Source organism: Emydura macquarii, unplaced genomic scaffold (genome assembly GCF_026122565.2).
Source record: "Emydura macquarii macquarii isolate MOO-44397 ecotype Brisbane River unplaced genomic scaffold, CSIRO-AGI_Emac_v2 contig_2694, whole genome shotgun sequence".
Taxonomy (NCBI): domain Eukaryota; kingdom Metazoa; phylum Chordata; order Testudines; family Chelidae; genus Emydura; species Emydura macquarii.
This window is the reverse complement of record NW_027132831.1, coordinates 289,942-312,147: the sequence shown is the minus strand read 5'-3', so window position 1 is coordinate 312,147 and position 22,206 is coordinate 289,942. Positions and strand designations below refer to the sequence as shown.

Below are 22,206 nucleotides of genomic sequence, written 5' to 3'. Positions count from 1 at the left end.
CCCCCCCCCCCCTCCCCCTCAGAGCCATTTAACCCCTTCCAAAATTTGGAGGGGGATTAGAAATTCAAATCCAGATTAGAAGTTGGCAGCTGGTTTTCATCTATATGATGGGTCAAAACAAAGCCTCAACTCCAAACCATGTCCCTCCCCCTTTCCCCATACACACACTTTATTTTAGGGTATTTGGAACCTAACGGCATGTCTACACAGGGAAAATATTCTGGAATAAGGTAGGTTGTGAATTTAAAGCACAATGGCTATTCTGGAATCACTCCTCATATGGTAACTCTGCATCTTATTCCACAACAGCTATTGTGACAAAGTCAGACTGGATAGCTGTAAAAGATATGGGCCATAGAAAGATAAAAGGCCCTTTTCCCTATAAGCTGGGAAGGTCAACTAGGGAAACCTGAGTCCAATTAAGGGCTGCTTGAGACCTTTAAAAACCCCTCCTTTAGTGAGGGGGGAGGAGGAGGAGGAGGAGGACATATAAATTGCTGCAGGACTAGTGGCAGCAGAGAGATATGCTTGTCCAGGCTGGGTGAAAGAATCCCAGGTACCTCAAGGCCTAAACAGGACAACACCCGCACAGAGAGGGGGCAGGAAAAAGTATTCCCTTTATTTTGTGTTTGTGAATTTTTCTTTTGTTTGGTAGAGGGGAGTACTTTTTAGGCCTACCCCAAGACCTACTTTTGAAAATATTGATAAATACTCAGAGTAGGAAGGCAAACACTGTCCAGAGTAGGGTTGATTTATTCCAGACCACACCACTGACAGACAGAGAAGTGCTAAGCCCCATGAGATGGAGAGGTGCTTTGCCACACTATGTCAATCTAGTTCCCTGTGTTGATAAGCCCTAATTCCAGGTTTGAATTTTTCATGTTGGGCCCATATCTAGGTACAAAGCCAGTCACTTGATAATTGCTGGCATTATGGAAATAAGCAATAAATTCAAATAGCTTTAGTCCATATGTCAGAAGGTTCAGTTTTCAGAGAAACCACATGGGTGAGAAGCAACTGAAGTGTGATCAAACTGAAAGCCTGTCTTCTTTTATCAAAGTCATTTCAAAGAAAGAGTAATTTATGAACGCTTTAAACTAGTGTTTGATGATGTTTCATTGAAGAAGGAGAGTTGCTGAGTTGAGTTATCTGGAAAAGATCAAGACAAATAGTGTTAATAATTGACTTTTCTTTTGAATGCACAACCTTACTGGAGTGAGCACACTCTATTGGTGAGTAGGAGAGGAGCTGAGTCATGTTGAGCATTGTCATAAACTTCAGCACGACCTATAGGGGAGCCAAGAAAAGGCTGGCCGTAGATCAAATGGCGCCACAGGTGAGAAGCATCTTTGGTGTGCCCCTCCCCCATTTGTTAAACCTTTGAATAGCTTATTTTTAATGTATTTGTAGCCCATTTCATGACTTAGATGCATGATTTATCCCTGTCATATAAGATGATAGATTTGCATGCTAGGATCTGTAAATCTGTATTTATTCATGCCAAATATATGCAAATAAAAATCATTTCCTCTAAGCTTATAGGAACTTTTAATTTTATGAATCACTGAAATGTACTAACACCAAGAAATTGAACTGTGCATCAATATTGGGTGGACCGGTATTAAATAGTGTTGCAGGGCATGGCTGACAATATTGTAGGAGAGGTTTGAGGAAAATGTAGTTCTCAGAAAGACTGGAAGGTTCCACAAGATTCTACAAAGGCCTAGAACATGCTAGGAGGTTAGTGAAAAATGAATCCACATGCAGAATACTGGAAACATTTTATTTCAAGCATTCTATTTTCTCTTTTGCCGCTAACAAAACAGCACACTCAGCCCGGTGCCCCCCGCAAGCTCCCTACCCCAGACGATTGCCTACACCTGAATCCAGCACTGCTGGTGGTAGTAAATATGAATGGGGAGCCATTGCCACCATGTGCCATCTTTAGGCCTTTTGCTAGTAATGGGTCACTTCACCTTTCTCCAGACCCATGATACCCTCACTGGAGGGGCCACAGGAATTGCTGTTTTGTCTTCACTGTAATAATTTCCTGGGAGAACAATCATGAGGGAGAAGGAAGCGCATCCTGCAGGCCTGTGGGAAATTATTCAGTTCCTGTCAGTAGCAGGGCTGCTTCCCATGCTCCACTCTTTGAAAAAGTCCAGTGTCCCATTGTCACTCCCCTCACCAGCATGATGTGCCCTCTGTCCAGACAGACACTGATCCCCACAGGACTTCTTTCTTATCTCCACAAATGGCTAAATGCCCCCATGTGCCTGATACTGAGATCTACAGTACTTTTCTGAAATTGCACCCTGATATTCACTGAGATCCCTGCTGCCATGTTAGAGATAGGCACCTTCTACCATAGTGGTCCTCTTGATGGAGAAGGAAGAGGATTAAGCTGTAATTACAATAAAAGGCTAAAAAGAAGCTCCTGGACACAGAGAGATTCTATTGTTCTCTTGGGCTCTCTAGATCCCAGACTACATACCTTGGACTGCCTGGTGGCAGCACATGAGTGCTCCCTTAGTTCTGGCCTTGATTCTGCGGTTACGAAAGTAACTCCTGGCTACCCTAACAGTATGATGAGTAAGGTATGTGGTGTATTTGTGGGGTTATCTCCCATCCAAACTGAAAAATTGAAAATCAGGCTACCACTTCTAAAATGTGGCCTCCAATAAGGGAGCAGGTAGTTGGCCCGATTGGTAATACCACCAAAACATGGATGGTGGCAGAACTTGCTTAGTAAAAAGTATAAAATGGGCCATTTTACACAAAGCCAGCAGGGAGCGCTGGATGTTATCTGAATGCAGCTGTGAAGTGACTGGCCAAGCGAATTGATGTTGGGGATGTAACGGAAGGGAGTCCTTCCACCTCCTGGCCTGATGTCTGATCATTTTTGCAGGAAAACAAATGATTGGATAAAAGTGACTTACTCTGTGTCTGCAGCACTTGCATCCCATGTATTCTTAGCGCAGAGCTAAGAGGATCACAGTAAGTAGCAGAATCAGTGTAATGATCCCCAGGACTGCAATAATATATAACCAGCCTGAGACTTGAGAGGTGGTACCTGCCCATAAGAAAAAGAAGAGGTGATTTGCAGTACCGTGAAGCTGCCGAGGTTTTGCCTCCCAGAGGAATACCTTTTCCATCAGTACAGGAAAATTCATACCCCTAGTCTGACGTTTCTGACCTATAGTCTGAAGTTTCTAGTCTTCTTGATTGAGAAGAAAATGCCTAAAAATGTGAACTTTAAGGCTGAAAAGCCAGACAGCAAAAAAACAACCCCAAATGTGTTACCTTTAAGCTCTCAAAATTGTTAAGTCGATCTCTAGATTTTGAAGGCCTGAATCATAATTTTGAATGCTTGAAGTTGGTAATACTGCCTACCTACTTTATAGAAGTGGTAACCTGATCCTTATGAAGCAGGTGGAAAGCTGGTAGGGCCTGAGAGTGAATCTCCAACACAATGAGAGAGAAGCAGAGCGGAGGGCAAGGAAATGTTTTGATACAAAGAAGACAAAGAGCTGCTTATTACCATTCTTTAGTGCTTATGCACAGCTCTGCCAATGTTCCTCAATCCTTCCCTGCAGCCCTCTCCTGCTATTCCAGCCCTGGGCTACCCACACAATTCTGCTATTCCAGTACTGTAGTCAAAGACCAGCAAACTCCTTTTCATTTTTGATGTAATTGGGATTTTAAGCTAAGTTTTCAGTGGCAAAATGGGCAGTTTCTCTGATCTATTCTTCCAGCTAGGCCATCTATTGTATTTACATTTATGGTGTAGAGAAAAAAATTAATCCATTGTTTAATCCCCACATTCATCACCTCTGCTTCACCCATAATGCTTGTCTTCTTGACATCCATTCATTTTTTTTTCCCATCCCCATTCCTCTACACTTATCCTGTTTTCTCTGAGTGACATTCCCTATCTGTTGAGGAGCTAGGCTGACTGACACCAGCTGAGCATCTGGACCCCAGTGGTTTGTTAAAGGGAGTTACATGAGGAGAGCTAAGTGGTTGAGATCCTTTATGAGGCATTTCAGCCTGGAGAGTATTAGTAGAACAAAATGTTGAAACCCTAAAACAGCTAGGTGTTTGCAAAGGAAAAGGCAATAATCACATAGCAGGGTTAAGAACACAGCCCTAGTAACAGTCCAACACAAACAAGACTTGTGAGGCCAGAATCAAATCCCAGTTACACTAACATCAGGAGGAATTTCACTGAAGTCAACAAAGTTTTTCTGTAGCTACACCATTGTCACTGAGATCAGAGTCTGACCCACTCCGTCTTCAGGCTGTCCACTACGCTTAAACACATACTGAGACATTTGGTCTGTCTTTTATTTGTGGTAAGAAATACAGATTAACCTAACAATGGAAAAAACATCTGGTGTGCTCGCTTAGCATTTTTCTGTGGTTAGCATTGCCTCTAAAAATATCTTAAACGCTCCTGTTGTTTTCTGTTCACTCGTGAAGTGTTTATTGGTGTTATTTAGAACATGCTTTATGCTATCAGTAATGCTGAAAATTAAAAGGCACAGGGTGAATAAATGGGTCAGATCATTCATCCCTGGTACAATTCCACTGGCTACAGTGGAGTAACACAAGGGATTAATTTGATCCCTGGCTTGCTTAATCCTCCCATTACTCTCTAGTTACTTTTCTTTCAGTGTCTCAATGTCATCTTTCTTTATGACTCTTCCTCAGTTTTCATTTCACACAGATAAGTAAGATTTAAAATGATCATCTCCAATACAACCATGCTTACTTTTTAAAAATCTATTTACTTTCAGAGCTGGGTTTTTAAAAATGGGAAAAAAATCATAATATATTTTAATATAATTTCCCCTCAAAATAATTGTTTTAAAAAGTTGATTATCAATTTTTAAAATAATTATTTTGAAAATTTTATCTCCAATTTTTATTGATCATTTATCATTTCTGCAATAAGAAAATTTTTAAAATGTTTCTAAATTTTGAGTCTTTTAAACCTTAGCTTATGAATAAGATGACCAAGACATTAATTTTAAAAGCATTTTAGAAAAACCCCAATAAATGAAAAAAATCGATAAAAATGTCAATTATATTAAAAAATCTATAACCCCCCCCAATGAAATATAATTTATTTTTAAAATTCTTTGCATTTTTTAAAATGTTAGAATAGCTATGCTTACTTTCTATGTTTCCCCTAAATAACAAAAACAATATACAACTGTAAGGGTGGGATTTTTAAACGTTCATGGAACTGCACCCACTGAAGTTATTGGTAAAATTCCCAGGAGAGTAGTGCCAACAGAGTTAGCCTAGTGTTGAGGACTCTTGAAAATTCCAGTCAAAATGTTTTTTTTCTTAGAGTTTTATGTATTGTTTGCTGATTGAGTGAAGTTTCTTTGTCTCGACTTCCTGCACTTTCTGAAAATGTGTACATTATTTTATGTTATCATGTTGGTATATTTATGATAAAGTACATACAACTCTTTCAACAGTAATCCTATATATGTTAATACATGTATGTACTGATCTACAAAGACAATGTAATAATAGTTGTGATGGAAGTTGCTACACAACTGAGTTTTCTATATTCTGCCATTACTTTTCTAAGATCCCAATCCTGCAAATACTTACACACATGCTTAACTTTGTCATTGGGAACATTACTATCAGACACCTAACTCCCATTTAAACGAAATGAGAGTTAGGCTCTTAGCAGGTGAGGCACCTATGTGCATCTTTAACTGCATGAATTCCTTTGAAATACCTTTGAAAATCTGGCCTAAATCATTTAGATGCTTTTGAAAAATTTACTGTCAGTCTATTTGTTCTTCATGTGACTTCTCTTTTTGCTTTATAGCTAGTCTTCAAGTTTTCTAGCCACATGTAGGTTATTACAGATTCCATAAAACAAAGTAAGGATAAAGGTAATTAAATGAAGATAAGTATTTACATAAAAACTGGACTGCACCTGACACACTTATGAACAGATAGGGTTGGACATAATTCAGGAAATGACAAGGGTTTGAGTAGAGATGGTCAGAAAATGAGTTTTTTCCTCCCTAGGAAAAGCTATTCTAAAAACAATTTTTCTTTTACTTTAATTTGATTTAAACTTAATTTTTCATTTTCATCAAAAATCCAAACATCTAAAAACTGAAAATTTGGGCTGAAAAATCCCAATCCCCCTTCACCCCGCAAAAAAAGTTCTCCAAAAAAAAAACCAGACACTTTCTGCAAAATCTTTCAATATGTCAAAAACCCAGTGAAGAATTTTTGATCAACCTTAGCTTTGATTTAAGATTCCCTCAATAAAGATCTTATCTGACAAGTTCTGACTGGATTCACTGGGAGTTTGGGATGCTCAGAAACCGTCAGGATTGAGCTCCAAAACAACTAACAGCTGACGCTGTATGTAAGCCATTAAAAAAACAATGTAGCCACTGCATTTGCTTGCATTGATTCATTGCTTTTACAATTACTTTCAGCTCCTGCAACCGGCAAATAAAAAGTGTTCAATATCCCTCCCCCAAGCAGTTTTGAATGCCAATCTAATAAATAACCCTGATTTACCTATTTAAAACTATATTTTTCCCATTGTTTTCTATGGTAAATGTCTTCTACACAATCAAAATCTTTCCAGTAAACTGGAAGGATTAAGTTTTATTCATAGTTTAAGGCCAGAAGGAACCATGGGTGATCATCTAGTCTGTCTGACTCAGTATGTCAGTTTTACCTAGATAAAAAGCTCTTCTGAATCATTAATCAACAGAAATGAGATCTGAGCAGAATCATAGAAATGTAGGGCTGGAAGGGACCTTGGGAATCTTCAAGTGCAGCTGCGTATGCTGAGACGGGACCAAGTAAACCTAAACCATCCCTGACATGTTTGTCCAGCCTGTCCAACCTGTTAGAAAGATGAACTTTCGTATTTCCTGAGGTACTGTAATACCTGAAGGGATAGCCTCTGATGTGCTGTCAGATTTCCAATCCACTTTCACCTCAGCATAGGTGGTCCTCTCTCCTGTAAGGAGACACACAAAAAATGTTGTCCCCATTGACTCCAGCACCTTGCAGTGTCAGACTTTTTGTGAGAAAATAAAACACAAGAAAAGGTTTCATTCTTCCCTGAAAGGACACAGTTGCCTCGTCCCTAATAGTTTAGAACAATATCACTTCCCAAATGATATTATCAGGTTTAAGGATATAATCCTGCTATCCCACTATACAATTTTTCAAAGAAAAGGAAAAAGTTACCGATGTATTTAATAACATCCAGAAACTGTATGAATTCCCAGAGGAAAAAAATATTGACCTGGAGTTAAGATGAGACTAAATATCAGTAGTTTATTAGGAAAAACATTACAGGAATGTTGTAACTATTCCCCAGAAAGCATTACAAACCCAGGAAATTCAGAGTTAAGGTTCAATTTAAAACAAATCTAAACATGATAATGTATAGAAAGGTATAGGTAAGGCACTCAAGAAATCATAACTCTGCCATTTAATGATGCTATGGGAAAAAATAAATAAAAACAAATAAAAATTAATCTAATTTAAAAATTAATTTAACCTCAAACCACAAACACTAAAAACACTAAAATGGTTTAATTATAATTATCTGATTATAGCACATTGTCATATTTAGTTATTCACAGTGCAGCCCTGATTTTATAAAAGTACCCGTAGACATCTTTTGTAAAATCAAGGGTTCCTAAAGTCAGATGCCAAACAATCTGTAATCAGTAATTAGTGCAGTATTTTGAATGTGTGTGTGTGTGTATATATAATATAGTGTTTTTATTATGGTTTGCAGTGCAAATGCATATATAATGGTACTAAGTTAAGGAATCAAATAAAGTGAAGGAGATCATGCTGGATACACAACAAATGATTTTATCTGAAAATGTTACACTAAGAATGTCTCCAAAAATCCTGTAGAGAGTGACATTTTTGTTTTGTTTAAATTGAGAAGGAAACAACTTAAATTGTAAGTCACCTGTAAATTGAAATAGGAGTATTTATACAGCATTTTGCATTGGTTTAGTGAAATTGGTTTAAAAATATACCTTCACTTAATCAGTGCAAGTCTGTGGGTAGACAAGCCCTGAAAGACATATGTGCGGCACACCCTGCGTCTCTTTGGTATATTTAGACACTATTGTCTCATTGTTTCCTTGCTCTCCCCCTTCTGTCTGTATCCATTCGTTGTCTCTGGTTTATACTTCGGTTGTAAGCTCTTTGGGGAAGGAATGTCTCTTTGTTCTGTGTTTGTACAGCATTTAGCACAATGGTCACGACAAGAGCTCCTAGGCAGTACAGCGATACAAACAATAAATTACGGTTATTATGTGTTATATAAACTTTGTTAATTCAATGACTCAGTTACACATACCAGATTTCTCATGAGTTTTTGTATGTTGTCTTGCTTAGTAGACATTGTTAGTAACTTATCCTAAGTATATATCCCCTTGGTAAGTGATTTTGGTACCAACAGGATATTATAGATCTTTGATATAGATCTTTTAAATTGATAGTCAAGTTAAACACCAGTTCAGTTAAAAACCAATAAATATATACACGAGTCAAATAATTATGAATTGGTTCATGCTGGTAGAATCAACAGTAATTCTAAAATTGCAATTGGAAATTTAGACAATTAATTACAGAAAAATGTCAGTTGAATTCAAAATAGCCTTCCCAGGTAAGATGAGTCATAGCCAGAATCTTTATTCTAAACATACTAACATCACCCATGATATCACACATTTAACCTACTCTCTACAAGTAATAGTTTAAAGTTATTTCTAATTTCTCTTGATATTCCCGGTTATTAATTTTGCAGAGTTGTTAATGCTGCTAGTGCTGCTGTTCTGGGACTTCTGGTGTTAGTTGCACGAGCAGAGAATGCAGCTAACTGATTCAGCAGACCTCCATGTTATTCATAAAGAGAGATCACAGGCTCGGTTTGGTAGTGAAGACAGTCAGCCAGGTTTATTGTCGGCAAAGCATGGTCATAGTGCCCATAGGAACTGCCAGAACACTAAGACATTCGTGCCTGCAACAAGGTACCAGTACAATCAGAACACCAGGATGCTGTCCCTTAGACCAGCACAGAGATGCCCTTCCTATGAACTCTCCATTTTATACATTGATACACACAGGTTATGAGTTACACTCCAGATGGTGTTAGTTACCACTCTTATCCTTGTACCTCATAGTTTGAACAAAACATCCTTATCCTGTCATCATCCCCTCTTTATCTTTACAAGAGGTTGGCATGTTCCTATACCATCTCTTAGGAATGTGTTTACTTAGTTACTTGCGAGATCTGTGTGGTTTTGTAACATCTTCTGTGGTTGGGAATGTACTTATTTGGTTACTTACACCAGTTGTGTTACTGTTCTGCCAAGGCCAAGACTACTCTTGTTCACTGCCTTTGGTTCACACTGCTAGTTATGCCTAGGGTCCAGCAAGGCCCATATTCCCCATTTAGGTATAAAAGTGTATCCATAACCTGCTATCCTAATGTTAATTAGCTAAAGTTTCTTATATTACTCTAAGTAAAAGTTAAGCAATGGTAACTGTTGCTTTAAAAATCACATAAGTAGAGCCTTGCAAATCCATGAATATCCACATCTGCATCTATGTTTGTGGATCATGGATGGATGCAGACCCAAATTTTGTATCTAGAGCCCTGCAAATCTGCAGGTATCGGCTTTATAACTGAGGACCATGTTTGCGGATTGCGATTGGATGCAGATACAAATTGTGTAGCAGCACCAGGCTCTCTACACATAAGGTCTCTGTATTGTTGTTCAAGAAACTTGTCTGTTTCTGGTGACTGATGTCCAGACTCTGATTGCCCCAGGAATGCACACTTTCTTTATATTGAATGTAAACACAATTATTATTGGAATAATGTAATGCTATGCTGGATGGGTGTAACAAGTTAGCCAATCTCCGTATTTTTTGTTCACTTAGGCCCAGATATTGAAACGTATTTAGGACCTACCTGCTCTTGAGTCAATGGGAGTTAGGTGCCTAAATACCTTTGAGGAGCTGGGTCTTATAGATTTAGTCATTTCTAGACATTCAAGATAAAACATTGCTAGCAAAATACAAAGACAGTACTATATTTTTAAGTCATCAACAGACTTTATAACTCAAGTAAATACTTTCAAAATATTTCAATTAATATAATCCAGTCATCACTGGGACAGAAGGGAAAAATATGCATAGCTGCTGGCTTTTGATAATTGATAATGAGCACTACTGTAGAGGGAGATTCTTCCAATACAGTCCATTAGTCTATTGACTTGTGGAAGCTTCTGTTCAGTTAATTCTCAATCAAGCTGGCATGAGAGCAGCACTCACTGTTCTTCTCTGGATAGTACAGTGGGTAGGGAAAAGAAAAACATTCATTCATGGATGTGCCTTTGATAAGTTTTTTATTGTTTACCAACAGAAGCCATTCTTTATTGGCCAGCCAATGAGGTTTTTCCATGCCTTCTCTCTCTCTCTCTCTCTCTCTCTCTCTCTCTCTGTATTCTTGTGTCCTGCTTTCCTTGTCTTGGAGGGGAGCAATGTGCTGAAAGGTTATGGCTTCTGCTTCTTTTATCGAGTCTTTGAAGGCATTTCTAATGGAAATTTTTCATATTTGCAAATCTGGACTGACCATTCATGATGCAGCTCTCCTCTCTAATGAGGAATTGTGATTGTCCAACCAGAGTCTCCTTTGACTTGAGATGTCATCATTCCACACTCCAAAGGCATGTATCTCTCTTGTAATTGTTTACACTGAATATTGGGGTGCGGTTTTGACAAAGCTGGGAATAATTGAACCACCCTTTTTACCCATTACTCAGGAGGAGGTGCAGCAAGAAGCTGGGGTTTTCCTCTAGTCCCTCCCCCTCTCTCTGGTCCTTCCAGGGAGTTCTTTCCATTACTCCTCCCCCATTCTTTTACATATGTGGGGGTCCTCAGGTATACCAGAAGCTCAGTTAATCATCTTTTATGAGGCCTGGAAGGTATTTCCCCACCAAAGTAAAACTGATGCACCACTTTGTAGGATTTTTCACTTAACTCTTTGTATTCAGGAGGCCTGGTCTGGCAATTTCTTGATGATGGAGCTAAATTGTCCCAACTTTTGATGAGTTTCCAGTGTGGACTGCAAGTTAGCAATGGTCAATTTGAGGCTGTTATATCCCCAGTTGGCAGGCTACTAGTCATTGGATCTAGGCATTGGCACAGCAAGCAGAGGAACAAGTTTCAATGTCTGGCCCCACTTGAGGCTCTTCTCAGTCATCTCAGTTCTTCAACCCTTCTGTGTGAAGAGATGAAGGCTGACATTCAGGCATCCAGGCTAGCTGCATGTGAATGGTAGGTAGATTGCTCTCACCACAGCTTCTGGGTGTGGGCAGCTATCAAACTACAGTGGTATGTGGAGGCAGGTAGCTGAGGGGTGCTGTTCACTTCAGTTAAGTTATGGTTTAAGTTAATTAAGTGGTAGCCTCAGCATTTAATCACACTGAAGTCTGCGTCTCATATTCTCCATGTCCGCATCTGTTGCTTTTAGGATTATTTTCAGACCATGAAAGCCCATGCATCATTTACGTGCAAACACATATTCTGGACTTTCCCCAGATATTATTTTCAGAATTCAGTAGTTGAGGCCAGGATGAGCACCTGCCAAAAGCATCCAGTTTTTCTGTATGTGTTTTTGTAAAAAGCCCCTGGAGGGCTTCCCTTCCGTTCCCTTCCTTTCCCACCTCCTCCTTACCTCTACCCCACACACATCAGGCTTCTTTGGCCAACTATCATGGTTAAGTCTTTGTCGGCTACTTGTCCCCTTACAGATATGGCCACTCTTGACTCTCTGAACTTTACAGTCTTTCCATATTGCTTGCTGACTTTATACTCAGTCCATATAAACTATACCAATGACTTAGTAATTTTCTCTTAGTTGGGGACACCACCAGCAGGAGACAGTGAATGAAATGGCAGAACATAATCGCTCTATGACTCTTTGACTCTATGACTCTAGCATCTCTGTTGCCTTTTCCTTTCTGTCATGCAGGTAAAATTATTTATGGCTCTACATTTTTGAGTTGGTCTGCTGTGTTTTACATTTTCAACAATGTAACAGATCTGTGTGACTACCCAAGCAGTTAGCAGCTTTGTGGTCAAACAGCCAGTCCTTCTGACATGCATCGGTAGCATCTATCTTAGCACTTCCTCTTGGCTTTTCAACTTCTCAGTTAGGTGTCAGGTTTCACCCATTTAATATCATTATTCTCTACCGATTTGTCCATTTTATTACCCATTCTTCTTATTTTATCCAAAGACACATTTAGCTGTTTAATCACTTGAAGCTTTTATATGTCTTTTTATATCAGTGATCTATTTAAAACACACATAGCATAAAACCATAACTTCCTCTTTTGACCTTTGTCAAGCTGGTATGTTAATACATTTATTTATTTTTTTAACTTAAAACTTACTGTACTGCAGTAGCTTTCAACCTTTCCAGACTACTATACCCTTTCAGGAGTCCAATTTGTCTTGAGGACCCCTAAGTTTCACTTCATTTAAAAACTACTTGCTTATAAAATCAGATATAAAAATGCAAAAGTGTCAGAACACACTATTACTGAAAAATTACTTACTTTCTCATTTTTACCATATAAATATAAAATAAATCAATTGGAATATAAATATTATACTTGCACTTCAGTGTCTAGTATATAGAGCATAAATAAGTCATTGTCTGTATGAAATTTTAGTTTGTACTGACTTCACTAGTGATTTTAATGTCACCTGTTGTAAAACTAAGCAAATATCTAAATGAGTTGATGTGCCACCTGTAAGACCTCTGCGTACCCAGGGGTACATGAACCCCTTGTTAAGAACCACTGCTGTAGTGTAACTGTCACCAGCATTCCCTGAAAGAAAAACAGTCTGTCTCAGCTGCAACAGAAATCCCATATGATCTCTCATAGACTCAAAGACTTTAAGGTCAGAAGGGACCAATATGATCATCTAGTCTGATCCCCTGCACAATGCAGGCCACAGCACCTCACCCACCCACACCTGTAATAAACCTCTAACCTATGACTGAGTTACTGAAGTCCTTAAATGAGGGTTTAAAGACTTTAAGGTACAGAGAATCCAGCAGCAAGTGAGCCATGCCCCATGCCATAGAGGAATGCGAAAAAGCCCCAGAGCCTTTGCCAATCTGCCCTGGGGGAAAATTCCTTCCCAAACCCAAATATGGCAATCTGCTAAACCTTGAGAATGTGGGCAAGATTCACCAGCCAGACATCCAAGAAAGAATTCTCTGTAGTAACTCAGAATCCACCCCATGTAACATCCCATCATAGGCCATTGGCATATTTACCACCATAAGTCAAAAATCAATTAATTGCTAAACTAGGCTGTCCCATCATACTATCCTCTCCATACATTTATCAAGCACAGTTTTGAAGCCAGCTAGGTGTTTTGCCCCCGCAGCTCCCCTTAGAAGGCTTTTCCAGAACTTCACTCCTCCGATGGTTAGAAACCTGCATCTAATTTCAAGTCTAAACTTCCTTCTGGCTAGTTTATAGCCATTTCTTTCTGTGTCCACATTGGTGCTGAACTTAAATAATTCCTCTCCCTCCCTGGTATTTATCCCTTTGCTGTATTTATAGACAGCAATCATATCTCCCCTCAGCCTTCTTGTGGTTATGCTAAACAAGCCAAGCTCTTTGAGTCTCCTCTCATAAGGCAGATTTTCCATTCCACAGATCATCCTAATAGCCCTTCTCTGCACTTGTTCCAGTTTGAGACAGTTCCTGGGGTGGATTGCAGCAAATACTATTTCCTGGGACAGTGACTATGAAAGTTTGAAAACCATTAGTTTAGCTTCTTCCACAGTCATACTATGCTTACAGGCTCCTGCCTGACTTTCTTGCCTCTGCCTCTCCCTGCGTTCTTGTCTGTTCAGTTTCTGTGTGAACTCTATTCCTACGCACACCCCCGCCACCAAAACAATACGCTGCCATAAACTACTGTGTGGATTCACGTAGACTTTTGTCTTAGCAGGAGTCTTATGCTTGCAATTATGTTAATTGAAGGGTGAATTCAGACCCATCAATCTCAGTGGGGTTTTAACCCAACCCATAACATGGTTTCACCCAGTTTATAACAATATTAATCAAATATATGTTATTGCAAATATTCATATTTTGTACTGTAATCCTCACACAGAAAACAAGGAGTCAGAATAAAGGGTAAATTTTCATGCTACCAAAAATATTAACATTGTTGTGCCACCAAGTTGTGAATCAGAGTTCCAATTTAACAAAGCACCTAATCCTATGCTTAAAATTAAGAAAGAGGTGATGAGAATAATCAGATGCATGTGGAAAATTTCATATGATCACATAGATTAGGAACTTCTTTTCACCCTGTTGCATAATACAAAAACTAGAGTCCATTCAGTGAAATTGAAAAGTGGCAAATTCAAAATAAAGATAAAAAAGAAACAATTATTCATACAATACACTATTCACTTGTAGAACTCATTGTCACAAGAGACTGAGGCAGAGAGATTAGCAAAATTAAAAAGGGGATTGGACATCTATAAGGATGACAAGAATATCCAGTTATAATAGTAAATATTTTTAAAGAGTTTTGGAAGGAATATGAACGTTCATACTTCAGAGCATAAGCCAAATGCTAACTATTGGAATTTAGGAGGGAATTTTCCCTGGAGACTGGTTATTCCCTGATTGGTTTCTCCACCATTAGTTTCATCTGAAACATCTGGTGCTGGCAATGGTCAGAGTCAGGATACTGGATTAGATGAACTATTGATCTGATCCAGATTCATGCAATTCCTGAGTGTAGTTCATTCTAATTAAAGAGTATCTTGAAACAATTAAACTCTATAAACTAATATTACCATTATAATATGACGATTCGTTGAAGAATACTCTATCAAACATGAAGACACCATGGCATTTCAGATAAAAACAGCGTTTCATGCGTCCAGATTTCACAACACTGGGTTCTACTGAGTCACTCGTTGTGTAAGCATATAGAATCGGATCCTACTATTGGATCTACCCAACTGATCCTGGCAGCCCCACTGAGTTCAGTGGGGCTCCATGGAGACACAAAGGTCCTTCTGTGCTGATGTGATTTCAGTATCAGAGCCAAACCATAAGCAATGGATTAAAGAACAAAAACATTTTGTACAGTCACAGACTTGTTCAGTCTCTGTGTCCCAGTTTGCAGAAGTTGGTTTCACAGAGAAAACACTGCTCTGACGGCACAGTCAGGACATATTTTACTGATAATTAGGTCTCCAAGTATTTCTATTATTTCAACATATCTTGCACACTAAATTGTATTATAACTAGCAGAAATTATTTTATGATATGAATGTAAAACATATGCTTCGGTACTTGATGCTTTTGTTGATATAATACAGATATAAGGCATTATTGTAAGCAATTAATATTGTATTCTGAAGACAATTTTAGTTAAGATAATTTTTGCCTAAAGCACTATATAAGTGATGAGAATTATGACAATTTATTAAACCTTATTAAAAGCATGAACTATTTCCTAGTTACACCTTCTAATTTATATCTGATGCACTTTATTTTTTGAAAAACAGGGGGGTTTTATGTAACCTTATATTGAAGTTTTTTTCCTTAGATTGTATACAAATCATACAGTTAGTAAACATTTTTAGAATGATCATAAAAATCATATTGATTTTTGGACTGCTATTTTTCTCTTTTCAACATGTCAGCTTTATAAAAGGAAAGAAATTAAAATAAATATTAATACATTTTTCAAAAGACAGTTAATTGTAATTTGCATTGTTAAAAGTGCTATGTTTATTAATCTTAAGCAAGTTTTATCAGCATCACCTGCTCTCTGCCAAAGAATGAATGTTGTCTTTCATTTAAAAGGAGAAATAAATGTTGACAGACCTTGAAAATATCTTTTGGTGACTACCGAAATTCACTACTTTAAAATGCAAAAGAACAATAAGTAAAGAGCTTCCAGTTAGGCTGTCTTTTCTGTGAAGGTAACTACAGATTTCTAATAGTTCCTTTTTGTAACTTTTAACCATTTGCTAACATAGCATGTTTCAGAAAAACTATTGGAATAACATGTCAGGACTTGGGAGACCATAGTTTTCTTTTCCTAGAATTCACAATTCAGAGTACTCCTCATATTAATAAAGGTAGATAAATTAGATATTTTAGTATTTAGTGCTCTAAAAGTGATTTTGTTCAGAATTTAACACTTCTTCCTACCAAAGTTTTATTTAAAAGGATGATAAAAGTTTTAAGATTGTCATTTAAAATGAAAAAAAAAAGTTGCTTTCTTTTCTTACCTGAATCCAAAGGTTTTGAAGTAAAACACACTCTTTCTTCTGGTGATATCTGTATATCTGCGTAAGTGACCTCATGCGCCATTTTGATAAAGCAACTTGAGATTTGAAAGTAAACTGGTTTCATAGAACAGATGCATTCTGCATTACATCCTTTCCACCCCTTACCACACCCATCTTACTGCTTTGGGTCAAGAGAAGGACTAGAGACATTTAAAAAGGAAGGAAACAAACTACTGTGTTTCTTTCAACATTTTTAGCTCTCTTAAAAATCATTCTTCAGTCTCCCAATGGTAACATGTTTTGTCTGTGTATACTGTACATGCATAATACAACTATTATTTTTAGTGTCTTGCTTAAAAACTGTGGCCCACATCCAGCTTACCTTATTTATTAGGGCCTGATTCTGCAAAATTTGAAGCCCTATCACCTTCTATTGAAGTCAATGGGAATTTAGTAGAGCTAGTGTCAGCCGACCAGAATGAGGGTGGTGTAGCTTATAGGTAAGAGCAGGTGTCAGGAACCAAAGACTAGGGTGAGAGCCAAAGTCAACAGTCAGGAGACAAGAGTCAAGCCGGAGGGCAGGGACTGGATGCTGGAACCAACGGTCAAGCTGGAGGGTAGGGACTGGAGCAAGCAGGGTAGCAGGCAAGGCTGGGTGCAAGGCAGAAGCAGCAAGAACCAGGTAACACAGGAGTAGGCACAGTGGTGGGCATAAGCATTGAGCAGCCAGCAAGCTGCTGCTGCTGCTGGATTAAGTTCCAGCCTGCTGGCACCTGCAGCCATTCTGGCAGGCTGTACTGATGAAGCTGCCTGGAAACTAATTCTTCTGCAGGCTTTGGTTCCTGACAGTTGGTCAAAAAAGCTTTGATGCATCAGAAAATGCAGTTCTATCAAAATAGAAATGCTCCATCAAATTGTGTTGGCTTCAGTGAAAATTTGGGTAGGAAAAACATGGAGGGAAAAGGTTCTGACAACATCAAATAGTCCCACTTCTCTTCCATGGATTGTCTCCAATTCTGGGATTGGCAATTGGAGTAAGACAATGGGTAAAATGACATACCCTAATAGTCCCTTCTTCAATGTCTAGGGATCAAAGTGTGAGGTCTTTCCTCAGTTAAAATTTCCATAGATTCCAATGGGAGTTTTGTCAGAGAAAGAACTGCAGGATTTGGCCTTATGCAAAGTAGCCTGGTTTACTGATAGCAGCCGGGGTTCTATGGCCTGTTCTATGACTTGTATTGCTTTCTTGTTCAAGAAGTATTTAAAGGCTGGAATAATGCAGATCTAGATTACTTGAGGGATGAAGTAAACTTTTGGTCTAGTTTAGCATCAGCTTATGTCCACTAGTTTGAAGGATAGGAGCAAGAAACTTCTTTGCTCATAGCATTGAAATGATCTTCCCTCTAACATTCACAGAGCACATTCCTGGCATCCTTCAAACAATAAGAAGAATAAAACATCCCTGACACGCTGTCTGGAGTGGATCATGACTGTGAACGCCAGCCCAAGGGCAGACTATCAAAAAGCAGTGCAGGTATCCCAAACCAATAGTATGTTCTGTGATTCGATTTCATCAACCAAGTAACAGATGTGAACTCCTGAAGCACTATAACAATCTCACCATGGAGTCATAGACAGTCTGCTTGGGCATTCCAGTCTTTCTTGACACCCAGGCGATCTGGATTTAGTAGTAAATGGTCACTTACACCAGAAATCACAAAATATTCAGGTTGCTCCCAGTTCTAAGACACCAGCCATTTACCGCAGGTCAATTTGTACCCAGATCTCACAGCAAAGGCAATGCTTTCGTACAGTGTACTATAGTAAGTGAACTAAGGATTTATTAACCTTAATAAAAAAGAAATGAGAGAATTATTTACAGGTTAAAGCAGGCAGCACAAACGAGTTAAAGTCTTTGGTTCCAAAAGATGACAGAGTTGAAGAAATCTGTCAGTTCTCACTTCACTTTTGTTTCTAGCTTCCAGCCCTGTGAGAGTCCTAACAGCAAAGAGATAAAGAATTTTCATGTCAGCTATCTTTATGGATCACACTTCTCAGCCTCCCTGGCAAAGCCTATGCCAGGGTGTTGGAGAAGAGGCTACGCTGGTTAGTTGAACCTCAGATTCAGGAGGAATAATGCAGTTTCTGTCCTGGATGTGGAATGACCGACCTGCTGTCTCGCAGATACTTGAGGGGTTGTGGGAATTTGTTAACCCGGTCTACCTTTGTTTTGTAGTCCTGGAAAAGGCTTATGACCACATTCCCCGAGATGTCCCGTGTGAAGTGCTGTGGGAGTTTGAGATGCCACTGCTGCTGCTGCGTACTATCCAGTCCCTCTATTCCCAGAATAAGAGTTGTGTTTGCATTCTTGGCAGTAAGTCGAGTTCATTCAAAGTGGACGTTGAACTCCACCAAGGGTACATCCTGTCCCCATTTCTGTTTGTGATCTTCATGGACAGGATATCAAGGCACAGCCAAGTTGGGGACTGTATCTGGTATGGGGACTCAGAGGTGTCATCTCTGCTCTCTGCAGATGATATTGTCCTTCTTGCTTCTTCTGCCTGTGATATTCAATGCACACTTGAATGCTTTGCTGCTGAGTGTGAAGTGGCTGGGATAAGAATCAGCACCTCCAAATTAGAGGTCATGGTTCTTTCCCAGAAGAAAGTGGAGTGTTCTCTCCAGAGGAAGGGGGAGCAGCTGCCCTTAGTGGAAGAGTTTAAGTATCTAGGGATCTTGTTCATGAGTGATGGTGAATGGGAGCGTGAGACTGATCAGCGGATTGGTTCGGAGGTGGCAGTGATGTGGGTGTTGTACTGATCCATGGTGGTGAAGCAGGAGCTGAATTTTCAGACAAAGCTCTCAGTTTACAGGTCAGTCTATGTCCCCCTCCTCACCTACGGTCATGAGCTTTGGGTAATAACAAAAGGATGAGATAGCAGGTACAAGCGGTGGAAATGAGGTTTCTCCACGAAGTGGCTGCGTTGACTCTCTGAGATAGGGTGAGGGGCTCAGCTGTTCAGGAGATCCTCAGAATAGAGCCGCTACTTATAGACTATAAGGTCAGAAGAGACCAGTATGATTATGTAGTCTGACCTCTTGCACAACACGGGCCACACAACTTCACCCACCCACTCCTGTAATAGACCCCTGACCTAAGACTGAGTTACAGAAGTCTTCAAATAATGATTTAAATACTTCAAGGTACAGAGACTCCACCAGCAAATGACGCGTGCTCCGTGCTGCAGCAGAAGGCGAAAACCCCCAGGGCCTCTGCCAATCTGCCCTGGAGGAAAATTCCTTCCCGACCCCAAATATGGCAATCAGTTAAACTCTGAGCAAGTGGGCAAGACTCATCAGCCAGACGCCCAAGAAAGAATTTTCTGTAGTAACTCAGAACCCTCCCCATTTACCGCTAGTAGTCAAAGATCAATCAATTCCCAAATTTGACTGTCCCATCATACCATCCCCTCCATAAATTTATCAAGCTCAGTCTTGAAGCCAGTTAGGTTTCTTGCCCACATTGCTGCTCTTGGAAGGCTATTCCAAAACTTCACTCCTCCGATGGTTAGAAACCTATGTCTAATTTCAAGTCTAAACTTCCTGATGGCCAGTTTATATCCATTAGGTCTTGTGTCCACATTGGCACTGAACTTAAATAACTCCTCTCCCTCCCTAGTATTTATCTCTCTAATGCATTTATAGAGAGCAGTAATATCTTCCCTCAACCTTCTTTTGGTTATGCTAAACAAGCCATGCTCTTTGAGTCTCCTCTCATAAGGCAGATTTTCCATTCCTCAGATCATCCTTGTAGCCCTTCTCTGCACTTGTTCCAGTTTGAATTCTTCTTTCTTAAACATGGGGGACCAGAATTGCACACAGTATTCCAGATGAGGTCTCACCAGCGCCTTGTATAACGGGACTAACATCTTCCTATCTCTACTAGAAATACCTCGCCTGATGCATCCTAGGGCTTCATTAGCTTTTTTCACGGCCACATCACATTGGCAGCTCATAGTCATCCTGTGATCAGCCAATATGCCCAGGTCCTTCTCCTCCTCCTCTGTCACTTCCAACTGATGTGTCCCCAGCTTATAGCAAAAGCTCTTGTTAGTCCCTAAATGCACGACCCTGCACTTTCCACTATTAAATTGCATCCTATTTCTATTACTCCAGTTTACAAGGTCATCCAGATCTTCCTGTATGATATCCCGATCCTCCTCTGTATTGGCAATACCCCCACAACTTTGTGTCATCAGCAAACTTTATTAGCACACTCCAACTTTTTGTAGCAAGGTCAGTAATAAATTGGTTAGATAAGATTGGTCCCAAGACTAATCCCTGAGGAACTCCATAGTAACCTCTCTCCAGCCTGATCCTCCGGATTGAGAGGAGTCAGCTGAGGTGTTTGGGCACCTGATAAGGATGCCCCCGATAGGCTTCCCTTAGAACTATACCAGGCACGTCCCACTGAGAGGAGGCTTTGAGGCTGACCCAGGACATTGTAAAGCACGAAGGATTCTTTCTCCAAGAATCAGGCAGCACAGACAATACTGAAGAGGTTTATTCACGATACCGGGAAGTCTGATAAATCAGCTTCAACTTCATGGTGTTACAGTGGTCAATTGTATACGCTTTCTTATCGATTACATAGTACGTCTTAAATTCTTTATCTATTCATTTACAAATACAGACACTGTCCCATCCGGAGAGAACAACCGTGATAATGGTCGTTACATACATGCAGAAACACTTTAATCACTCTACTTACATCAAGGATGCTAGGGCTACAGTAGGGGTGGGGGTTGGGTGGAAGAAGAAGGGGTGGGGTGGTCTTTACAGATAGGTGGCAGGTGAGACAGAAATTCTAAAAGCAAATGTGCTGGTCTCATTGGAATTAGAATCACTAAGAGGACATCTGGCTGCCTGAGCCATCGATGCTTACACTAGCCATTGGCCTTCAGGATCAGGTATGCTCGTTAGCCATTTAAATGAGTTTCGACCTCCAACTTGTTAGCTGAAAACAACCTTAAGCCTTACAACATTCTGGAGGGATTGTATCTCCTGGCCTGCCTGTGAACTGGGAATACTCCAGGAGGGCTAGACCCTGTTGCAAAAGAAAGGGAGGTCTGGTACTCTCTACTCTCCATGCTGCCACCATGACCCTCACCAGGAAAAGCAGCATAAAGGAGAAGAAGAAGAAGCTATCTTTATCCCCTTCTTCCAGAATTCCAGCTGATGGGACAAGTTTCCTTGCATGCAGCATATTTATGGTCTGAGGGCCTTTAGTCCGGTCTTCATATCATGATGCTTCACAATTGCCACTTGCTGTCCCTCTCTACCCTCCTCCTGCCTAGTTCACAAGTTCAGAGCAGGCATTTTTATAAAGCAAACTTAACAGGAATTCAAACATGTAAGTGTAGGGAAATGCACAGTTAAGGCCCGCAAACAACCTTAACTTCGGGATGAGGGGGGATCTAATGTATTTTTAAAAATCACTTTAGGACTACAGGAGAGAGGTAAGGATTTTGGTGTCCTAGCAATGCAAATCTAGCCCTTAACATGTTTGTATTTGTTTAAAGTTTAATCTTAACTGTTAACTTCCTGGGTTTATACCTCTTGATTTGTCAGTGGTTCATTTAGTTCAACATCTTGTCTGTGACAGTGACCAGTACTAATGGCCAGTGATTGGTGTCTCTTCAGTGTGGCCAGTACCAGGTTCTTCAGAGGAATGTGCAAGGAACCTTGAACCTGTCAATTATAGAGTGAGTTTCTTTCTAGCCCCCATAAATTAGTCATTAGGCCTGAAT

General features: G+C 39.7%; 1 long non-coding RNA gene across 1 annotated transcript; it reads right to left on the bottom strand.

The window, feature by feature from the left end:
• Positions 1 to 120: 120 nt before the first annotated feature.
• Positions 121 to 16,472, bottom strand: LOC137164748 (uncharacterized). The gene is made up of 4 exons (XR_010923183.1): positions 16,397 to 16,472; positions 6,950 to 7,021; positions 2,940 to 3,073; positions 121 to 1,149 (listed from the first exon to the last, which is right to left on the bottom strand). It is a non-coding gene; the product is annotated as an uncharacterized lncRNA (long non-coding RNA).
• Between the last annotated feature and the right edge of the window lie 5,734 nt (positions 16,473 to 22,206).